We start from the raw sequence: 20,664 nt of genomic DNA, 5'->3' as shown, positions 1-20,664 counted from the left end.
GATACATTTGAAATAACTCCACCGTGATTGGGCAGGACCAGCGCCGTATAGAGAGGCGAAGTCCCGCCCATCTACTTCCGACCCATGGGACCCCGGAAGCGGAAAATTATACATTGACGTCAATGGAGAGAGAAAAGTCATCTTTCGATCCCGTTTGAATTGTGCCACGAATGACACATATGATGTTTGTCAAATTAAAATAACATTTTGCAAGTCAAAAAAATAAAAATGTGTCGTAAAACTGTGAAGTTACAATTTTTTTTGTGTGAAACCGCTCAGTGAACTACAGGTCTCTGGTCTCGCACAATACGCGTCACCATCACAAAGATGGCTGTCACGTTAGTAAATTTCACCTGTTTCTTTCAGAATGAGGCGAAAAAGTATAAAACGAGGTGAAAATCACTACAAGTCTGGGCATGTTGAGAGCTGTACATACACGAAAGGGAGCGGTTCTGTAAGAGCCAGCATGCGGGACCGGCTTTACAAGGTTTCAGTGAGTAATATGAGTGCAATGTTTAAGGATAATGTCAGCTAGCTAACAAGGTACACTAACGTGTTTTGTTTTAGCAACTAGTTTTCTCCTTAAGAACTTTGTGGTGTCTGTGTATGCTGTGGATAACATTAGTGTTCACAAGAACAAGATACACTCCCGTGTTTTGTTTTAGTTGCTCTTCAGATTGAAGCGGCCAGTTCTATATCGACTATATGTGTGATCTCCTTTTTACATCTCGTTGTGTCATTTGAGTTTATTTGCTGTGTGTAGATTCAAGGATTTTGGTTATCTTGTCCAGGGATGCAAACTTGTCACCTTTCGGCGAAATTCTCCGTTTTGAATCCAAAATAGGTCGTTTTTGTGATTCCTGTAGATCTGCAATAAAAATATTTTTGGGGTATGGGAGGGGGTCTGGGACCCGGATTAATGTGCGGCCGCGAGCTTTTTTTTATATATTATAATGAAGCGCGAGCTGTGTGCTCGAGTCTTCCTGCCTGTCGGCTCTGCTCATGATGTATAATAAGCCTCTGCTGCTCGGCGATGATGGTCTAGCTTCAGCAGCTACATTACCTACGGTGCGTTCGTTAATATTAACTGTGCGTCCGGAGTCACTGTGGCACAGACTGGACCGCTGGTGAACAGCTGTTAGAACGGGCCGTTCAGGTGTTCACAGTAGAGCTCCCTGTCGGAGCGGCAGAGCATGATGTGCACTGAAAAGTTTTTTTTTCCCGTCGCAATATTACAGTAGGGCCTGGCTCATTTCGTGGCATCTGCAGGCAGTGGCAAGTACTTCCGGCATCTGCCACAGAGGCCGCTACTCCGTGGTATCTGTGGCAAGTATATGCCACAGATGCAGGGGTGAAAGTGGTTTGAATTTCTTGCAGGTACTATAATGCTACCCCGACCTTCATTGGTTCATATTGTTCTCCTCCCGCCCCCAGCTTCATGCATCCCTGAACACAAACTTCACATTTGTAATGCCTTTATGGGGTAGAAATTAGAAACACTTGACAATATGTATAGTCAATTATTTATTTTCAATTGTGCATACAACTTGTGTCAAAACTTAACAGACCATTAGCAAGGCATGTTGAGGGAGGTAAACTACACACTTTTCCACATTTTCCACAGAGGGCTGAAGTAGCTCTCCTCTTCTGTGTACCGGCGAGCCATGCAGCTTGTTGAGTGGGCTGCTCTTCTTCCTTTGCCCAGCCAGGTCTTCACATAAGGCAGTGGATCCCACTGTCTGCATGGTGGTCCCACAGAGCTGATGAAGAGGAGATTTGCTGCATTTTTTGCTGTAAGTTTGCTCCTATACTCAGTTATGATGTTGTTCATTGTGCTGAACCCCCGTTCACAGTCAGCATTGCTTGGAGACAGTGTGTCCACTGCCATGAGCAACTTCTTCATTTTGTTGGGAATGTTTCTTCCTCCACTGGCCTTGTATTCTGTGAATCCAAGATGGCCCTCTTGTTGGTTCACATGTAGGACATCACACAAAGCCCTCACCTCATTATCTCAAAATCGAGGATTGTCATGGTCCCAGTTGTCAGGGTTGAGGACTGCCATTTGAATGATAAGGCTGTTATAAGCCTCTTTTCGGTTGGCTGCAACACTGGCCTGTGCTCTGTTTGCTGTGGTTGTGAAGAGTCTTTCTTTCATATTGTCTGCCACTGCTCGGATGAACTGAGCAGAGTCAATGATGGGAGACCTGCCAACTCTTCACTCCTCTCCCTTGAATTCCATCACTTCCTCTGCCTGACTGGCATCAACTGCATGTTGTCCTGGGTAGCGATTGAAACTTTCTATGCGTTTGACATACGTCGTCATGATGTCATGGGCCTTTGGGAGTGTGGTCTTCCTGTTCTGAAGAATTTCAGACAAGTTCTTAAGTTCAGTCAGAACATCTGCCATCAGTGCAAGACTTTTCAGGAAGTTGATGTAGCACAACTTAGAAAGCAGACCTTCGAATTTGGCCCTCTCTCTGCTGTCCCTTGTATCATCCTCTGATGCCTCACGGAAATGTTGTGCCAAGGCTGGATAAGACTGCCAAACTGCAGAGACTGCCCTCCATGAATAAGCTACCCAGCGAACACTGAACACTTTTCCAATCCTCCTGAGGGCGATGTCCAGGTTGTGAGCACATTCACTCAGCTGCCGCATGTTTTTTGGTTACTGGCTATATAATGAATATAGGCTGTCCATGAATGCTTGGAAGTCCTTTGTTCCCCCTGTCACATCCAGTGCCTGGTCAACAGCAAGCTCCAGTCTGTGATTAAGGCAGTGCCATAGTATGATCCCTGGGAAGTCATCCTGGAGCAACTTCCCAACACCTGACTTCACTCCCAGCATGACACTGGCCCCATCACTGCAAAATCCAATGAGGATTTCTCTCAGCAACTCAACAGTGAAGCCATTTTTAAGCAAGCAACCCATAATCTGTTCCTTGATATGAGCAGCAGACATACTATCCAGCTCAACCAGGTCCAATGGAAAGGCAATGGGCTCCATGTCTCCATCAACACTAGCCTTCAGGAACACAATTATTGTTGATTTGTGCCCAACACTGGTTGACTCATCAGCCAATACTGTGATTTTGCTCTTGGTCTCTATTATCTTTTTTAGAAGTTCCTTTTTCATCTGTGATGACACATGCTCAATTATGTAAACACTGACAGTTTTGCTATGCAAAACACGCCCTAAATCAGCAGAATTTGCATGCTGCAGGTCAATCAGACTCTCAAAGTCTGTGAAAGGCTTGTTGTTCTTGGCCACATAATAGGCTGTCATGAATACCTTGGCAGTAGACTCAAACACAGACTCCTGACTACTCACGTTCATTCTCAGAAGAATATCTTTATTTGCTGTCTGAAGAATCTTGACTGCTTCATTATGTGCTGCAGAGTTCTTGTGCTCACGGATTTTTTTGCGCAGTGATGAAAGCTGGACATCCCTTGATTGACCAGCTGGGATTATCTTTCCATCAGCCCACTGAATAGCAATATTAACACCACGGGATGCCATGACACCCAGATCCTTCACATCATGGCATGGGGTACAGCCTAGCCTTCCATTGTGAGCATACATCCATTCATTTTTCTGTTTGAACTGTTCATATTGTTCTTCTTTCCATATAGAAGGGTATGCAGTAGGGCTAGCATCACCTGTGGTGGCTTCTGAGGGACCTGCTGCCACTTCTTCTGGCTGAGTCTCCTCTTCCTCCCTCTGGGCCTCAACTGTTATAAATTAGAATAAAGATGTATAACTAAATTCAGCAGACAGTCAAAAATGTACAAGTCTCTGTCTTTCTTTGAATTTTCAGAATATTGGTTACATAAATTAAAATACTAATAAAATAAAATGTATGCCACAATGTGCAGATTAAAATAGAAGATATCAAAGCAAAATATTTAATGTTAAAATAGTATGCTGTGTACATGTTGTGTTCTGAGTAAAATAGCCATTGACTATATAGAGCAGGGGTGCCCAACCTTTTTTGAACCAAGACGGCGGCGATCGTTGCCGGGGGGGGGGGGTTATTAACTATAGTTATTTGACCACAATATTTGAACACAATTACAGTTTATTTTATTTTCAACTATATTCTTCTTCTTCTTCTTCATATTACTACTACTATTATTATTATTATTATTATTGTTATTGTATATGTAATATTTTTCACTCCCTTCTCTTTTTCAAGTGAGGGTGCTTAACATTCAACTGGGACCCTTATGCACCCCCGTAGAACCGGGCCTGGAGGTGGCCAAACTACGGCCCGCGGGCCACATGCGCCCCGTTGATGTGTTTAATGTGGCCCGTCCAATATTGGTATAAATGAGCCAGGGTTCCCGCGCTGATCTTAAAAAGCCTTAAAGTCTAAAATACAACGATCCAATTTTTATTTATGTTATCCCCCACTGTCCACACGCCGCGCGTGCCGCGAAAAGTCCCTTCCTCCCTGGTCGTCGCAGCTGCGCGTGGACGTCACCCCGCGCGCGGGAGAATGAGATTAAAACAACCCTCCGCCCGACATGAATCAAGACGGAACCAAACAATGCCCCCCGGCCCGGCTGTCACATTGATACATCATTGTGGCCCCTGAACCAAAAAGTTTGGCCACCCCTGTTGTAGGACATTAACGATAAAACAGAATATTGTTGTTCTACTTTTAGACATCTCGAGATCGACTGGGGATCGACTGGTTGGGCACCCCATATAGAGATATACAGTTTGCTAGTTAGCTAACTTATTATATTCATCATGGCCATGTTCATGTCCATTCTCTGGGCTAAATAAGCATCATCACCTGTGTCATCTGTGGGCGTTGTTTTTCAAATTTTAAGCACATTCTGAGTTTCTTCATCTCTCTCCTTTCTCTTAAACATCTGAAGAGTCGTCGTTTGCATTTTTGCTTTAATTACCACGTAGCCTAATTTTCTAGCTGTCATTCAGTCACTCCATTCTTTTCTCCTCCCGCTATAGACAAGTTTACGCGCCAAAACACGGGTAGCGCCATGACACTACACAAATGCACTTCATTTCCGCCGGAAGTCTTTTGCACAGCGTCTGTCGGTGTAAACCGATGTAAACAGTCAGACGGGCACTGGTGTAAACACAGCGATTTCGATGCTAACAGTGATGCTAGCTTGGGAACACGATTCTACTTCTTTGACTGGAGATGGCGTTACTCTCCCCCACCCGAATTCAGTGCAAAACTGGGAGGATAACATGACGACGTGGCCCAGCATAAAACCAAAATAAACTGCCTTATTTAGGTCATGCCCACAGGAGCCAACAGTTGTCTGTTGTTTACATAATGCACAATTTACATGATCTCTTTATTCTGTGCAATATATCATATGTGCCTGTACTGTTTGAGTGAAAATAAAGTTTGATGTAATTTCATTTCATTATTGCACTGTTATTGCATTATTGCATTTCATATGTTCCTTAGAGTGCTACAATTTCTTTTAACACAGTTCATCATTCATATTAAGCTCATACTGTACATAAATAACACTGAATGAATTAATTGTTGAGAGGAAACTAAAGAAATGGCTTCAACAAGAAAGATCACATGTTTAATCCTAACAGGTATTACAAATTAAAATATAAAAGCAGCCCACACAATTACATCACTATGAAAATATTCATATATAATATTAAAAAATACAATGCATGCAGTATTTGTTGTGTTTATCTGTATTTAATGAACAACATGGCTGGGTGCTGGGTGCTGGTTTGTGGTCGTAGCACTCTCTATCTAACCACTCGTTCAGGTGCTTTCTCGAGTGATTGCAACCAACTACCGCACACGTAGTTCCCGAACCACTTTTCTTCATGTTGTAATTGTTATATCCTCTTTGTCTCTGCGATATCAGTGCTTTGTCGGCACAACGGAGCTAGCTAGCAAAACAAACCCAGTCCGCCAAAACGGAAGTGCATTGCATCGAAGGGAGGAGTTCAGGATGTAGAGCGGAAACGGCTCAATAACTTGTGTATTCTGATCAAGTGGGAAAAAGCTAATATGTGACCCGCTCTATCGAAATCAGTCGGAAGTCGCAACGGCTCATTTCAAAATAAACGTGGATTTGCGTAAAAAAATAGTTTTTCGGGGTTCGGGTGTTTTGTTTGATTTTAAATAAACAAAGTCTTGGCTTTCAGAATATGAAACTTGTTTCGGCAAATTCAGATGATAAATACAACTTAGAAGCTTGTAACGGCATAATTACAAGCGGAGAACGGAGTAACTTGAGGTCACAGCAGGCATAACAGCAGCCGGTGTTTCTCGTTAGTGTTTTCCCCGGGACACAAACACAATACGCACAAACGCAAAAATACACATACACACACACACACGTATACAAACACACACACACTCGCGAGCTTCCCCCAGACCAGTAATCCAAACCAAAATATCTGCCCTTCGTAGTATAAATTCCACGGGTGGAGCTATCAATTCTTCCCGGTCCTCCGGACCGCCTGGAAATCTCTTACCGGTACTAAGGACCGGGTAGGACCGGCACACTTTCAACACTGCACAGATGTGGTATCTGTGGCAAGTATATGCCACAACTTGCCGTGGCAACTATATGCCACAACCATGCCACAACTTGCCGTGGCAAGTATATGCCACAACTTGCCGTGGCAAGTAAATGCCACAAGTTAAGAGAAGGTTTATGGTAGCTGCCACGCGATCTAACATTGTTGACCAGAGGTGGGAAATAGGCTAACTTGTATACTCAAGTAGCCTACTGTACTTGTGATTTAGAAATAACCTACTTGTGCTATAAGGATAAGGACAACCAAGCGCAAAGCCTACAAGCACTGAAAAGCTGGCAAGGGGAGACGGATGAGCATGACTCAGCGTTCTGTCAAGAACTCGAACAATATAAATTGTTCGCCAGTTTCAAAACGCAATAAAAGGGTGGATAAAAAAGCATGCATTGTGTCTCGATTTTTAATATACTGTCATGATTGTCTTAACGGAATAACATGGTTTGTTTAGATTCACTGATATCAATATCTAATAAGAATAATCTTAAGCATTTAAATAAAAATGTTCAACCAGAATTAAAATATTAAATAACAAAACAGATACAATGACATTAATCTGTTTATTAACAACGAAAATAATACAAATTAAGTACAAATGCCTGGATTTAAAATAACACATTTATACATGTGTACAATCAAATATAACTGTCCTTTGCCTCATTTATAAAATATAAATCTTAGCATCTCACTAGCAGTGGCAAATGCAATCAGTTACAGCTGCCCTAAGTCTGTAGCCAAGTCTAATAACACCATTGTACACGTTGCTGTGTCAATACAGATATTTATTTTTTAATTATTTGTCTTTACTAGTAACAATACACCTGGTTATCGTCAGTGCTTGAATTGGAATAAAAAAGGTGCCAGTACTCTAAATCAGCAACAAGTATTTGGCACAAAGTCATAGTATATCCTATAATGCTGGTGGGTTTGTCTCTTTACTGTATATTTTAGAAAGGCTCACTGTACTTAAACAAAATGACTCAGGGTGCATCTGAGATTAGAGGGGGTGCAGTGGTAAAGTGCTAATATTGAAGTTAGATGCATCAATCTGGTGCAATTTGAGAGCAAAATGAAGAGATATATGGATACCTCTCAACATCCATAAGGAAACAACTGTAAACAGATTTACTTTTTCTTTATGGATATAAAAGAAAGTAAAGCTTGACTCCTACTGGCCGGTTAAATGACTCCTCGTCCCTGAGGCCACAACCAGTTTTTTGTGCCATTTTGCTGAATTTATTTGCCAATAGTGTCGCTGCACAAAGTTATAGCCCTCTAGTTTAAATCTACTACCCAAAAAGAAACATATGGAGATGGGTTACTATTTTAAAAAAATTGCAAATCTATTTGGGAACAGTGGGACCGGGCCTCAAATCCTATAGGGGGTCCGGGGGCATGCTCCCCCGGTAAGATTTTTTTTTAAATGTTGGACTTAAATGCATCAATCTGGTGCATTTTGAGGGGGAAATAAAGAGACTACACCCATATGAAACAAAAATGTATACATTCAAATAATCATAAAATCATAAGTACATGGCCATAACCAATAACATACAATATCCAATATGAAAAAACATTGAAACTTGTTTATTTATTTGTTTTTGGTTCATTTATAGTTGTGAGTGTGTCTGGGCTCCTGAATCGGCCTCTCCTGTCTCCCTCCTCTCCCGCCTGCTCCTCTTTGAGGCAACAGCAAAGACTAGTTTTAGCTCTCAACAAGTTTATCTTACCTTTTTTCACCTAGTTAACATTTTCTTTGTATTATTCATGCATATTTTACGAATCACTACCCCCTCAAATGGAAATATGTGTTTACATAAATGGTGACCGAACCGTTTGAGACCCACTGAGATAACTTAAACTAAGTTAACTATCTAAAGACTCAGAGATTAATTTACCTCACCAGAGCTGTAGCTCCTTATATCCGTTAGCGCAGCTAGCTAGCATCATGCTAACAACAATACACGTAACCGGTGCGCGCGCTTTCTCGCTCGCTCGCGCCAGACATACACCAACACACACCCTCCCGAGCTTGAATGACACACAGAGACCAATCGAGGGCATTAGTATGATCTGTATGAAAGTGGCAATGTCGGCAGGCCACGTCATGTAGACAGCCAGTCACCCTCTGTGAGGCAGAGTCAGACCCACATTTGCGCTGCGTTGCGTTTACAATATATACGTATATTGCCGGCGGCTGAGTACCGGCATTTTACTGAGTACCGGCACCTTGCCGGTACTCAGTAAGAAGTGCCGGTACCACATGGGTAAAAATCAGAAGTGCCGGTACTGCGTACCGGTGAGTACCGGCCCAATTCAAGCACTGGTTATCGTAGCAAGCAGTGGAAACTCCCCTCAAGAAGCGACAATTGCCAAGGGCTTGCGTTGCAACGCTCACTTGCCAATATTTCTTTTTTTATTACAATATAGGCCTATGTTTAGCCTACTATAATAGATATAGCACGTTTGTTTATTTTAGCAAACCAAGTAGGCTATTCCAAGTAAAATTGAATATAAATGATAATTTATTATCTTTTTGAAAAATAGAGATCGCACATCAGTCCTGTGATAGTCCAGCGACATTTTACACAATAAATACGAGTTTAAATATCAGCATTTGCCACGGAAGGCGAGTGGCAGCTACCGTAAACCTTCTCTTAACTCTTAACTTGTGTCATTTACTTGCCACGGCAAGTTGTGGCATATATAAGTTGTGGCATATACTTGCCACGGCAAGTTGTGGCATGGTTGTGGCATATACTTGCCACGGCAAGTTGTGGCATCTGTGGCATATACTTGCCACAGATACCACATCTGTGGCATATACTTGCCACAGATACCACGGAGTAGCGGCCTCCGTGGCAGATGCCGGAAGTACTTGCCACTGCCCGCAGATGCCACGAAATGCGCTTGCTGTCTCTCCAATATTATCGTTGAGCTAGCCAACTAGCATACATTGTCACTATCTGCTAACGTTAGCTTTAGCCTTCGTTTTCTAATCGTTTTTTTCATAGGCTATAAACAGCGGTGGTATAAGTATATATCTTGTAATTGATTAAAAGTAGAAGTACTCAGTTCTTGTACTTGAGTAAAAGTAGAAGTACCAGAGTGTAGGAATACTCTGTTACAGTAAAAGTCCTGCATTCCAAATGTTCCTCAAGTAAAAGTAGAAAAGTATTATTATCAAAATATAGTGAAAGTAGCGACAGTAAAAGTAGTCATTTTGCAGATTGGTCCATTTCAGAATAATATGATATGTTTTATAATGACTGATCATTAAAGTGTTATCAAAGCTGTTAAAGGTGCAGCTAGTTTGAATGACTTTGTATACTGCAGGGTAGCTTTTGGATTTACTCCAGGTGGAACTAAAGTCTGATTTAACACTTGATTATATTTCACATCATTCATCCACATCTGTAAAGTAACTAAAGGTATTACATACATGTAGTGGAGTAAAAGTACACCATTTACCTCTGAACTGTAGTGGAGTAGAAGTACAAAGTAGCAAAACATTGAAATACTTAAGTAAAGTACAAGTATCTCAAAATTGTGCCCAAGTATAGTACTTGTTGAGTTTATGAACTTAGTTACTTTACACCAGTGGCTATAAAGATAGAAAGACTAAGCCTTGCACAGAGGCATGAAAATACATTTTCAAAATGCTCAACAGTGCTGCCAAAATTATAAACTGACTGCTACACAATTAAAATAAATGCTTTTTATATATTTCTATTAGATGTGACTCTATGGCGTTTCTGTTAATATTAACACTGCTGCTTTAGTTGTTCTGACTGCTAAAATCCTCTGTTATTCCTCATTTTAAAGCCGATATTCTGTGGGGTCAGGGGGCTCGGATCCTTGTCACCTTTTTCATACCTGATGAGTTTGCATTCCTGTTGTCAATTTGTTTGGTTATCTAGGTACAGCTGTGTGTGACTCCCTCTGGTACACTGGTATGTGTTTTCCTAATGTAGAGAGCATTGATTAATTAATAAACTACACACTGACTCTAGATCCTGACCAAATCCTTATTTTTTGATCAAATGTTTTTCAAAAAAATGTATTGTATATTATATAACAGCTGCACATCACAGACCGGAGTCTCTGCTACTGTGGACCACGAAGGAGGCGATCATTATCCCCAATGCCCAAAGACCCTGCATGGCATGGAAATCTCCTCCTCCTGGAACAATTCTACACCTAGCATATGCTCCCTGTGTTGGCCAGTAGAGAGGAGGACATTTCAATAAACATACTCTTAACACCCTCGGACTCTGCGTTGTGTTTCGTATGTGTGATGGGGTGTTATGCAGAGGGGAGGAAAACAGGACACAGCAGATTGGGATTTTGGTGGAGATGCTGAGCAGTTATTTAATTGTTGCGTGTAATTATTATTATACTGCGTGCTTCTTAGTTATTCCATCTTTTGCTGTAACATGGATCTGTATGTAACTCTATATTTACTTGTTACCTACCACACTTCCTTCTACATCATACACCATCATTATACATGGTGTATATAGGATATATATTTATTTGTATACATATCTGTAAATTGTATAATTTTATTTTTCGTATTTGGGATTTCTCTTTTGTCCACTCAAATACACTTGGCCCTTTCTCTTTTCCATGTGGAAAATGGCAGCTGCATATTCTGCTTTTCTCATCTGCTCCCTGTCTGCTCATCTACGATGAGAAAATTATATAATTAATTACTAATAATCATTTAAACCTGTTATTACCAATATTTCACAAATTCTTCATGTAAACTTAAGAGTACAGCTGTATGTTGAGTATGTCAACTTTGCTTGGTTCATCTTACTGGGGGGCAGCTACATGGATGTCGGTGCAGTCCACAATAATTTTGCAGCTGAAGGCAGAATGAATTTATTATTGACTCAGAAAGAAGCACAACTTCATGTCATACAATACATTGACTTTATTTGTAATTGTGTAAAAAAATATGAATATTGATTAGCAAGCAGGACCTGCAGGAACAGAGAATGGTGATGGATGGAGCTGGGAAGAAAGAAGAATAAAGAAAACAGATCAACTTTATTATCGGATATTAAAAATTCAATTTCAAAACAAGTTGCCGCTCCTACAGTTTTCTAGTATGTAAAGATGATTTCACATGACCAATGCAAAAATATCCCACTCAATACATGTGTGTCTCTGAGGGGTGCATTGTGCCTTTGATGTATATAAATAATATACCATAACCAAATACTATTACGTACAGTGGAAATCAGGTTGCCAGAGCAGGTCAGACCAGTGTGCATGTTCCTCAGGGTCTCAGCAGTTACAGGTGAGGTAAAGAAAATAAAAGAGAAAAAGGTCAGTAACAACACTTTAATAACAACACTGAATAATTATCTCTTTTAATAATTTTCTCTCAGTAATCACTCAACTACTGTCTTTCCAACAAACAGATTGACTCACTCTCACTATCATCACAATGAAACACGTCCAGAAGAATGTCATGCAAAGCTGCCTGCCTTCCTTCCTTCGATTCTCCCTGAACTTCCTGATCTTTTAATGGTCAATGTTAACCATTTGTGCAGATAGCATTAAGTAGAAAAGATCGCTGATACTAATGTGGCGTTAGCCTACCTCCCGCCCCCTTAGCACCTGGTGGAGGGGGCGATAGGCTACTCTTCAAATGTTTCACAAAATACTTACGATCATGACTACTCTTACTGTTTAACATTTTGGTTTACTTAATGTTAAGGCTAATACAAATGACAAGGCTAAGTAATGTAATATAATGCTAACTAACATGCTCGCTACTAGCTAGGTAGCTAACTTGACTATGTTCCATGCAAAACATGTATATTACCTGATATGTTTGGTCCGACGACTCCTGGTCCTTTCATCAGACGGGAAGCGATAGAACGAGCAAGTGGTATGATCTCTTTTGTGATTACAACCTCGTACAAAGCACACAGACATCTTGTAAAAGTGAATTTATTGGAGCAATCTCTTATATTTATTGGAGGGAATAAATCAGTCTTCTTCTTCCTCTTTGCTTTGCGAGTCACAACCAGTCTTGGAGCATTATCGCCTATGACATCACTTACGCGACCCAGAATGCATTTGGGATTTGTAGTCTTTCTAGTTGCGTATTATTCATAGTCTTATATTTCAGCATTTTTACGACAAATTGTGACTTTTTTTTGCATGGAAATGATTGTTTAAGATTGACAAACATCATATGTGTCATTCGTGGCACAATTCAAACGGGATCAAAAGATAACTTTTCTCTCTCCATTGACTTCAATGTATAATTTTCCGCTTCCGGGGTCCCATAGAGGCTCCCGGAAGGGGAGGGACTTCGCCTCTCTGAGAGTTACGTCATCTCCGTTCACTCCAATGGACCACTTTTTTACAGTAATGGCGGATCGTGGAGCCTCTCAATCGTTCCCCGGAAGTTAGCGCCAAGGCTAGCAGAGCTATAGAGTTGCAGCATAATAGACCGTTCGTGACGGACTTTTAAATGTAAGAAGAAGTTTAAAGATTTATATTGCGGATATTATCAGTACATCTGATTCAAATTAACATGTGTATTAAAGGATGTCAGTGGATTATCCCTAAATTAGTAGATTTAGGGAACGTTTACAGATAACAGATAAAGCTAGGATTCCGGATCAAGTTAGCAACACACGTTGAACAGCCTTTTAATTGTAAATTCCGTTCTCTTAATGTCATTTCGTCCAACGTTATTGAATTAGAGAAGAGGGGCTTCTAAAAGGGATTGTATGCGGGGGTGGAGGGAGTTAAATATTAGATAAATATAACTTTGGTGCGTGTAAGAGTGAGTGTTTTTAGCAGAGCCATATTGTGTCCTTGTGATTATGTTGATTATTACCTGTCTGTATAATGTTGCAGCTCAGCTGATTTTGGATTGATGGCAAAGGGAGAGGGACTTAAGTGAGAGTGGAAACACAAGGTAAGTTTAATACTACTGTTTTATATAAGTAAGCATACTAAACATGTATTCTATCAGTAATCTTGTTAGTAACCTACTGTATGGCAGGTGGAGGGGCAGTGATGTTACAGGTGGAGGAGCAAAACTGCAAGACTGCAAACTCACAAGACAGAGAAATCAAAGTTTGTTCTCCAGAGAAGAGGTTGATTTCACTTCATTTATTTCATATTTTCTAAAGATGTGGAAATGGCAACAAAAAAAAACTTGAGAGCTGCAATAAAAGACAACTGTAACAACATGAGTAGAGAGCCACCAAGGTTTTTCAAGTCCATCTCTTACTCCATTTTGCCAACCCAAATGTCCAGGTACATGACGGGACACCTTGCTTGTTTTTGTTGTTTGCGCTCCTCTGGCTGGGTGCTGGCAGGTGGAGGGCAGTGATGTTGGCAGGTGGAGGGGCATTGATGTTACGGGTGGAGGGGCATTGATGTTAGCTGTTACACACCAGGCTCAAACTTAACACATTGCATCCTTCTTTGCAGTGTCCTTAATCCTGGAAGGGGAATCTGCAATTCCTGCAGAATTTTGTAACCCGTTGGTCCGCACGCAAAGCGAATTTTTAAAGCCTTCTTAATTGTCTCATTGCTCCATTTCATCCCCTTTGTGGTGAGTCTGCCTAATGCCTTAGGTTGGTCTTTTGAAAACGTTTTCTTATATTTGTTGTCCCTAATTTTCATTGTTTTCTTGAGAGCTGCATTTTCCTTCCTGATTTTTCTTAGTGCAGACTTTGCTTTTTTGGTGATCCCTTCTTGGCTCTTTAATTTTCTCTTACATTTTTTTAATAGATCTGTTTGACTGGCTGCTGGTTCCCTCGTATGCTGACTGGCTGCTGGTTCCCTTGTATGCTGACTGGCTGCTGGTTCCCTCGTATGCTGACTGGCTGCTGGCTGAGTGGGTGGTGTCCACCCTCCCTGTCTCTCCTCACTAGCCATGTCCTCTCTTTCTTCACCCTCACTTTCCTTTCTCTCAGTCTCCTCATTCCTTCTTCCCTCAATCTTTGAGACTAATGTAAGTAGAAGACATGGCACTGTAGATTTTCGAACATTTAAAATATTATACCACTTAAAAATAAGAAATATGACTTTTGTTACTAAGAGTTCATACTTATTATACCTGTGTCACCTTTCACACTATAGCTGTGATCATGAGCTATGGGCTTTGTAGATACAGGTCCCGGGGTGAATCGAGGTGCAGGGGCCCTTCTCTTTTTGACCACAGGGCGATGCACGAAGATGGTGGGTATAGCCTCTGCTCTCAGCCTAGTCTTGCCCTTTTTTGTCTTGACAAACTGGTCTGCATCAAAATGTGCCTGCGGAGTGACTTGAGGTTACTTCACACACAGAACAACTCATTTTTGTCTGCCCACATACATATTCCATAGTGGTTGAATACACAGTATTAGGAAACACTTTATACTTACTGGACATGTTATACTCATTACATACTGTATATAAAATATGACCAAGAATGTGAGACAACTTTATAGAAATTCATATCACATCTGTGACTGATGCCATTTGTCATACTTTGTTAAACTCACAAATAATAAAGTTCCATAACTTCAGTTGGGAACAAAGACCACACCGTATCTCCCCAAGGCAATTTCCCATCCAATAGGTGTGCTATATAGGTGTGTATAACCCTTTCTCCTGTCTGTTACTCCCTCTTTCAGCACAAGAACCAGAGGGGGATTCAATGGAGCCTGAATACCTGCATTGAGACCCTCACCCTGCACCTTGAGTCTCAGCTCTGTGTTTTTCAAGCCTTTCCCTGTTTTTTTGTATTAAACAAAACATTAAGCTTTCCCAATGGTGTGGTTTTCGTTTTGTGAAAAAGTGCAAATGCAGTGTTTGTATATAATATCCTCACATATTTTTTTGCTGTTGGTCGTGAATTTGCTCCTACTGACTTGAGCAAGCCATTTTTTCCTCCGCTCTGTGTCAGTGGGGAAGCCGTACATTCGTACTCCTTTCTCGGAGCGATTTGAGCATCCCCAGGCAGCACAGCAAACCATGGTGGCGACTAGGAGGCAGCACAGCAAACCAGGACAACACGGAGGAAAAGGCACAGACAAACTGCATGATATGCTATTCAATATTTATTGAATTCCATGTATTTGCAATGGATGTTCCTAAAACAACACATTTAACATCATCAGCATGCTGCTGCTGCTGCTAGTCCTTTGATAGTCACCTGTCGGTCTCCTGTCCTTTCTGAAAGCCATAAAGATGACATTAGTCATTTAGATAACTTGTGTCCTCAATTACCATGGGATTACTGAAACTACCGTGAATTTAAGAAAATGGTAGAAATTAATCTAATCTGAATTTTGAAGCATTCCTTTAGATCCCCTCCCTCTAAATATATCAAACATTAGAAAGTGATGCTCCTGACTACCATACAAGTTTAAGAAGATAATATTGGTTTGAAAGAATTCAAAGCTATAAACAGCAACAGGCTCTTTAACCAAGGCACTGTTAGCCTAACATGTAAACTAGTTGTTCACACTAATCCTAATATTATCACTTAATATTAGCAAATTCTATTTTATTTTTTAAAACATATTGATGTAAATACATACACATATCGATTTGTTGTATAAATATTGCAAATCAAAACCTTTATTCACTAATAATTACCCAAAAATCGTAGTTCGATCTCTTGTTATCAATGCATTCACATTGCCTGCCATGAACTTCCGGGGAACGATCCTCTTCTGCATGAACCCCTTGACGATAACCGTTTTTGGACTTCCGCTGTCGTAACTCTTCTATCTATACGGCGCTGGTGTTGACTAACACTGGGCTAAAATTGGGCTAACATTGGGCACTAACATTGGGCACTGTCCTGCCCAGCGCCGTATAGATAGAAGAGTTACGACAGCGGAAGTCCAAAAACGGTTATTGTCACGTGGTTCATGCAGACGACGATCGTTCCCCGGAAGTTCATGGTAGGCAATGTGAATGCATTGATAACAGGAGATAGAACTACGATTTTTGGTAATTATTAGTGAATAAAGGTTTTGATTTGCAATATTTATAAAACAAATCGATATGTGTATGTATTTACATCAATATGTTTTAAAAAATAAAATAGAATTTGCTAATATTAAGTGATAATATTAGGATTAGTGTGAACAACTAGTTTACATGTTAGGCTAACAGTGCCTTGGTTAAAGAGCCTGTTGCTGTTTATAGCTTTGAATTCTTTCAAACCAATATTATCTTCTTAAACTTGTATGGTAGTCAGGAGCATCACTTTCTAATGTTTGATATATTTAGAGGGAGGGGATCTAAAGGAATGCTTCAAAATTCAGATTAGATTAATTTCTACCATTTTCTTAAATTCATGGTAGTTTCAGTAATCCCATGGTAATTGAGGACACAAGTTATCTAAATGACTAATGTCATCTTTATGGTTTTCAGAAAGGACAGGAGACCGACAGGTGACTATCAAAGGACTAGCAGCAGCAGCAGCATGCTGATGATGTTAAATGTGTTGTTTTAGGAACATCCATTGCAAATACATGGAATTCAATAAATATTGAATAGCATATCATGCAGTTTGTCTGTGCCTTTTCCTCCGTGTTGTCCTGGTTTGCTGTGCTGCCTCCTAGTCGCCACCATGGTTTGTTGTGCTGCCTGGGGATGCTCAAATCGCTCCGAGAAAGGAGTACGAATGTACGGCTTCCCCACTGACACAGAGCGGAGGAAAAAATGGCTTGCTCAAGTCAGTAGGAGCAAATTCACGACCAACAGCAAAAAAATATGTGAGGATATTATATACAAACACTGCATTTGCACTTTTTCACAAAACGAAAACCACACCATTGGGAAAGCTTAATGTTTTGTTTAATACAAAAAAACAGGGAAAGGCTTGAAAAACACAGAGCTGAGACTCAGGGTGCAGGGTGAGGGTCTCAATGCAGGTATTCAGGCTCCATTGAATCCCCCTCTGGTTCTTGTGCTGAAAGAGGGAGTAACAGACAGGAGAAAGGGTTATACACACCTATATAGCACACCTATTGGATGGGAAATTGCCTTGGGGAGATACGGTGTGGTCTTTGTTCCCAACTGAAGTTATGGAACTTTATTATTTGTGAGTTTAACAAAGTATGACAAATGGCATCAGTCACAGATGTGATATGAATTTCTATAAAGTTGTCTCACATTCTTGGTCATATTTTATATACAGTATGTAATGAGTATAACATGTCCAGTAAGTATAAAGTGTTTCCTAATACTGTGTATTCAACCACTATGGAATATGTATGTGGGCAGACAAAAATGAGTTGTTCTGTGTGTGAAGTAACCTCAAGTCACTCCGCAGGCACATTTTGATGCAGACCAGTTTGTCAAGACAAAAAAGGGCAAGACTAGGCTGAGAGCAGAGGCTATACCCACCATCTTCGTGCATCGCCCTGTGGTCAAAAAGAGAAGGGCCCCTGCACCACGATTCACCCCGGGACCTGTATCTACAAAGCCCATAGCTCATGATCACAGCTATAGTGTGAAAGGTGACACAGGTATAATAAGTATGAACTCTTAGTAACAAAAGTCATATTTCTTATTTTTAAGTGGTATAATATTTTAAATGTTCGAAAATCTACAGTGCCATGTCTTCTACTTACATTAGTCTCAAAGATTGAGGGAAGAAGGAATGAGGAGACTGAGAGAAAGGAAAGTGAGGGTGAAGAAAGAGAGGACATGGCTAGTGAGGAGAGACAGGGAGGGTGGACACCACCCACTCAGCCAGCAGCCAGTCAGCATACGAGGGAACCAGCAGCCAGTCAGCATACAAGGGAACCAGCAGCCAGTCAGCATACGAGGGAACCAGCAGCCAGTCAAACAGATCTATTAAAAGAATTTAAGAGAAAATTAAAGAGCCAAGAAGGGATCACCAAAAAAGCAAAGTCTGCACTAAGAAAAATCAGGAAGGAAAATGCAGCTCTCAAGAAAACAATGAAAATTAGGGACAACAAATATAAGAAAACGTTTTCAAAAGACCAACCTAAGGCATTAGGCAGACTCACCACAAAGGGGATGAAATGGAGCAATGAGACAATTAAGAAGGCTTTAAAAATTCGCTTTGCGTGCGGACCAACGGGTTACAAAACTCTGCAGGAATTGCAGATTCCCCTTCCAGGATTAAGGACACTGCAAAGAAGGATGCAATGTGTTAAGTTTGAGCCTGGTGTGTAACAGCTAACATCAATGCCCCTCCACCCGTAACATCAATGCCCCTCCACCTGCCAACATCACTGCCCTCCACCTGCCAGCACCCAGCCAGAGGAGCGCAAACTACAAAAACAAGCAAGGTGTCCCGTCATGTACCTGGACATTTGGGTTGGCAAAATGGAGTAAGAGATGGACTTGAAAAACCTTGGTGGCTCTCTACTCATGTTGTTACAGTTGTCTTTTATTGCAGCTCTCAAGTTTTTTTTTGTTGCCATTTCCACATCTTTAGAAAATATGAAATAAATGAAGTGAAATCAACCTCTTCTCTGGAGAACAAACTTTGATTTCTCTGTCTTGTGAGTTTGCAGTCTTGCAGTTTTGCTCCTCCACCTGTAACATCACTGCCCCTCCACCTGCCATACAGTAGGTTACTAACAAGATTACTGATAGAATACATGTTTAGTATGCTTACTTATATAAAACAGTAGTATTAAACTTACCTTGTGTTTCCACTCTCACTTAAGTCCCTCTCCCTTTGCCATCAATCCAAAATCAGCTGAGCTGCAACATTATACAGACAGGTAATAATCAACATAATCACAAGGACACAATATGGCTCTGCTAAAAACACTCACTCTTACACGCACCAAAGTTATATTTATCTAATATTTAACTCCCTCCTCCCCCGCATACAATCCCTTTTAGAAGCCCCTCTTCTCTAATTCAATAACGTTGGACGAAATGACATTAAGAGAACGGAATTTACAATTAAAAGGCTGTTCAACGTGTGTTGCTAACTTGATCCGGAATCCTAGCTTTATCTGTTACCTTGGCGCTAACTTCCGGGGAACGATTGAGAGGCTCCACGATCCGCCATTGCTGTAAAAAAGTGGTCCATTGGAGTGAACGGAGATGACGTAACTCTCAGTCTATACGGCGCTGGTCAACACTAATGTGTTGACTATGTGCATTTTTATTTTTTCTATGTACACACATGTGTGTGTAAAATAGTTCAGAAATGACACTGAATGTGTTGAATTGCCTTTGACACAGCAGTGTGTTAAAAAAAAATGACACATTAATTATAGGAGTGTAATACTTCTACAAACACTATGGTAATAATATGCATTCATTATGACAATATCATACTATTATAGGAGTGTTCTATAGTGTGCTCAAAAAACAACTACAGAAACACTAAATATTATACTACAGTAGTACTATTTAAAATAATATAGTCTTAATACAGAAACACAAAAAAAAAGACTATGGTAATACTTTTACAAACACTATATAATAATATGCATTCACTATGACAATATCATGCTATTACTATAGGAGTGTTCTCTACAGTGTGTTCAAAAAACAACTACAGAAACACTATATATTATACTATAGTTATACTATTTAAAATAATATAGGAATACTACAAAGATCTAGATACATAGTATTACTATTGAAATATTATAGGGCTCCTATAGCTAGTAAAATGGCACTACAGAAAAGACTATAGTAATACGATAGCTGGTGAAAAATACTATAGAACTCTACAAACTTACTATAGGATACTATACAACTCTTATAGTATACTATAGTAATACTCTAGTTCATTTTCGTAAGGGAATGTAATGTGTCCAGCTTGGAGGACGGCGCATATTGGCTTTTTTTGATCAAAATGTGATTGTAGTTCGTTGTCAACCTTACCACGGTACTTAGGAGACGTCATTTGTGTCTGAATAACGTTTTGTTCATGAGTTATTGATCCGTGAAATCAGAATCTCCCAATATCGTTCCAACTTTACTGAACTAAGCCAGAAGACCGTGTCATTTCGTAGTCCGCTCGGTTTGCTGTTCCTTCAATTAATTTTTGTATACATTTATTTTGGACGAAAACTTAGCGTGAGGAAAGGCAAGTGTGGCGTGAGTGCGTGAGATATGGGTTAATTGCT

The 20,664-nt window shown here is 40.4% G+C and overlaps 3 long non-coding RNA genes across 13 annotated transcripts; 1 reads left to right on the top strand and 2 right to left on the bottom strand.

Annotated features, from left to right (window-relative positions):
* Positions 1–11,469: 11,469 nt before the first annotated feature.
* On the bottom strand, positions 11,470–11,912 carry LOC307041421. The gene is made up of 2 exons (XR_013808763.1): positions 11,791–11,912; positions 11,470–11,569 (listed from the first exon to the last, which is right to left on the bottom strand). It is a non-coding gene; the product is annotated as an uncharacterized lncRNA (long non-coding RNA).
* A 1,005-nt stretch (positions 11,913–12,917) lies between these two features.
* Positions 12,918–15,342, top strand: LOC307041420. Of its 7 annotated transcripts, none has more exons than XR_013808756.1 (4): positions 12,918–13,048; positions 13,439–13,499; positions 13,587–14,144; positions 14,324–15,342. It is a non-coding gene; the product is annotated as an uncharacterized lncRNA (long non-coding RNA). The 7 variants fall into 7 exon arrangements; XR_013808758.1 differs by having other exon boundaries at positions 12,919–13,048; positions 13,569–14,144; XR_013808759.1 differs by having other exon boundaries at positions 12,920–13,048; positions 13,439–14,144; positions 14,324–14,546; positions 14,675–15,342.
* A 2,030-nt stretch (positions 15,343–17,372) lies between these two features.
* LOC307041824 lies at positions 17,373–19,405 on the bottom strand. Of its 5 annotated transcripts, none has more exons than XR_013808896.1 (4): positions 19,216–19,405; positions 18,872–19,146; positions 18,571–18,694; positions 17,373–18,391 (listed from the first exon to the last, which is right to left on the bottom strand). It is a non-coding gene; the product is annotated as an uncharacterized lncRNA (long non-coding RNA). The 5 variants fall into 5 exon arrangements; XR_013808897.1 differs by having other exon boundaries at positions 18,872–19,128; XR_013808900.1 differs by lacking the exon at positions 19,216–19,405 and having other exon boundaries at positions 17,373–17,504; positions 17,942–18,391; positions 18,872–19,201.
* Positions 19,406–20,664: the final 1,259 nt, after the last annotated feature.

The sequence above is a fragment of the Notothenia rossii genome (assembly GCF_949606895.1).
Source record: "Notothenia rossii genome assembly, chromosome: 5".
Taxonomy (NCBI): Eukaryota; Metazoa; Chordata; class Actinopteri; order Perciformes; family Nototheniidae; genus Notothenia; species Notothenia rossii.
This window is presented reverse-complemented; position numbering and strand designations above follow the sequence as displayed.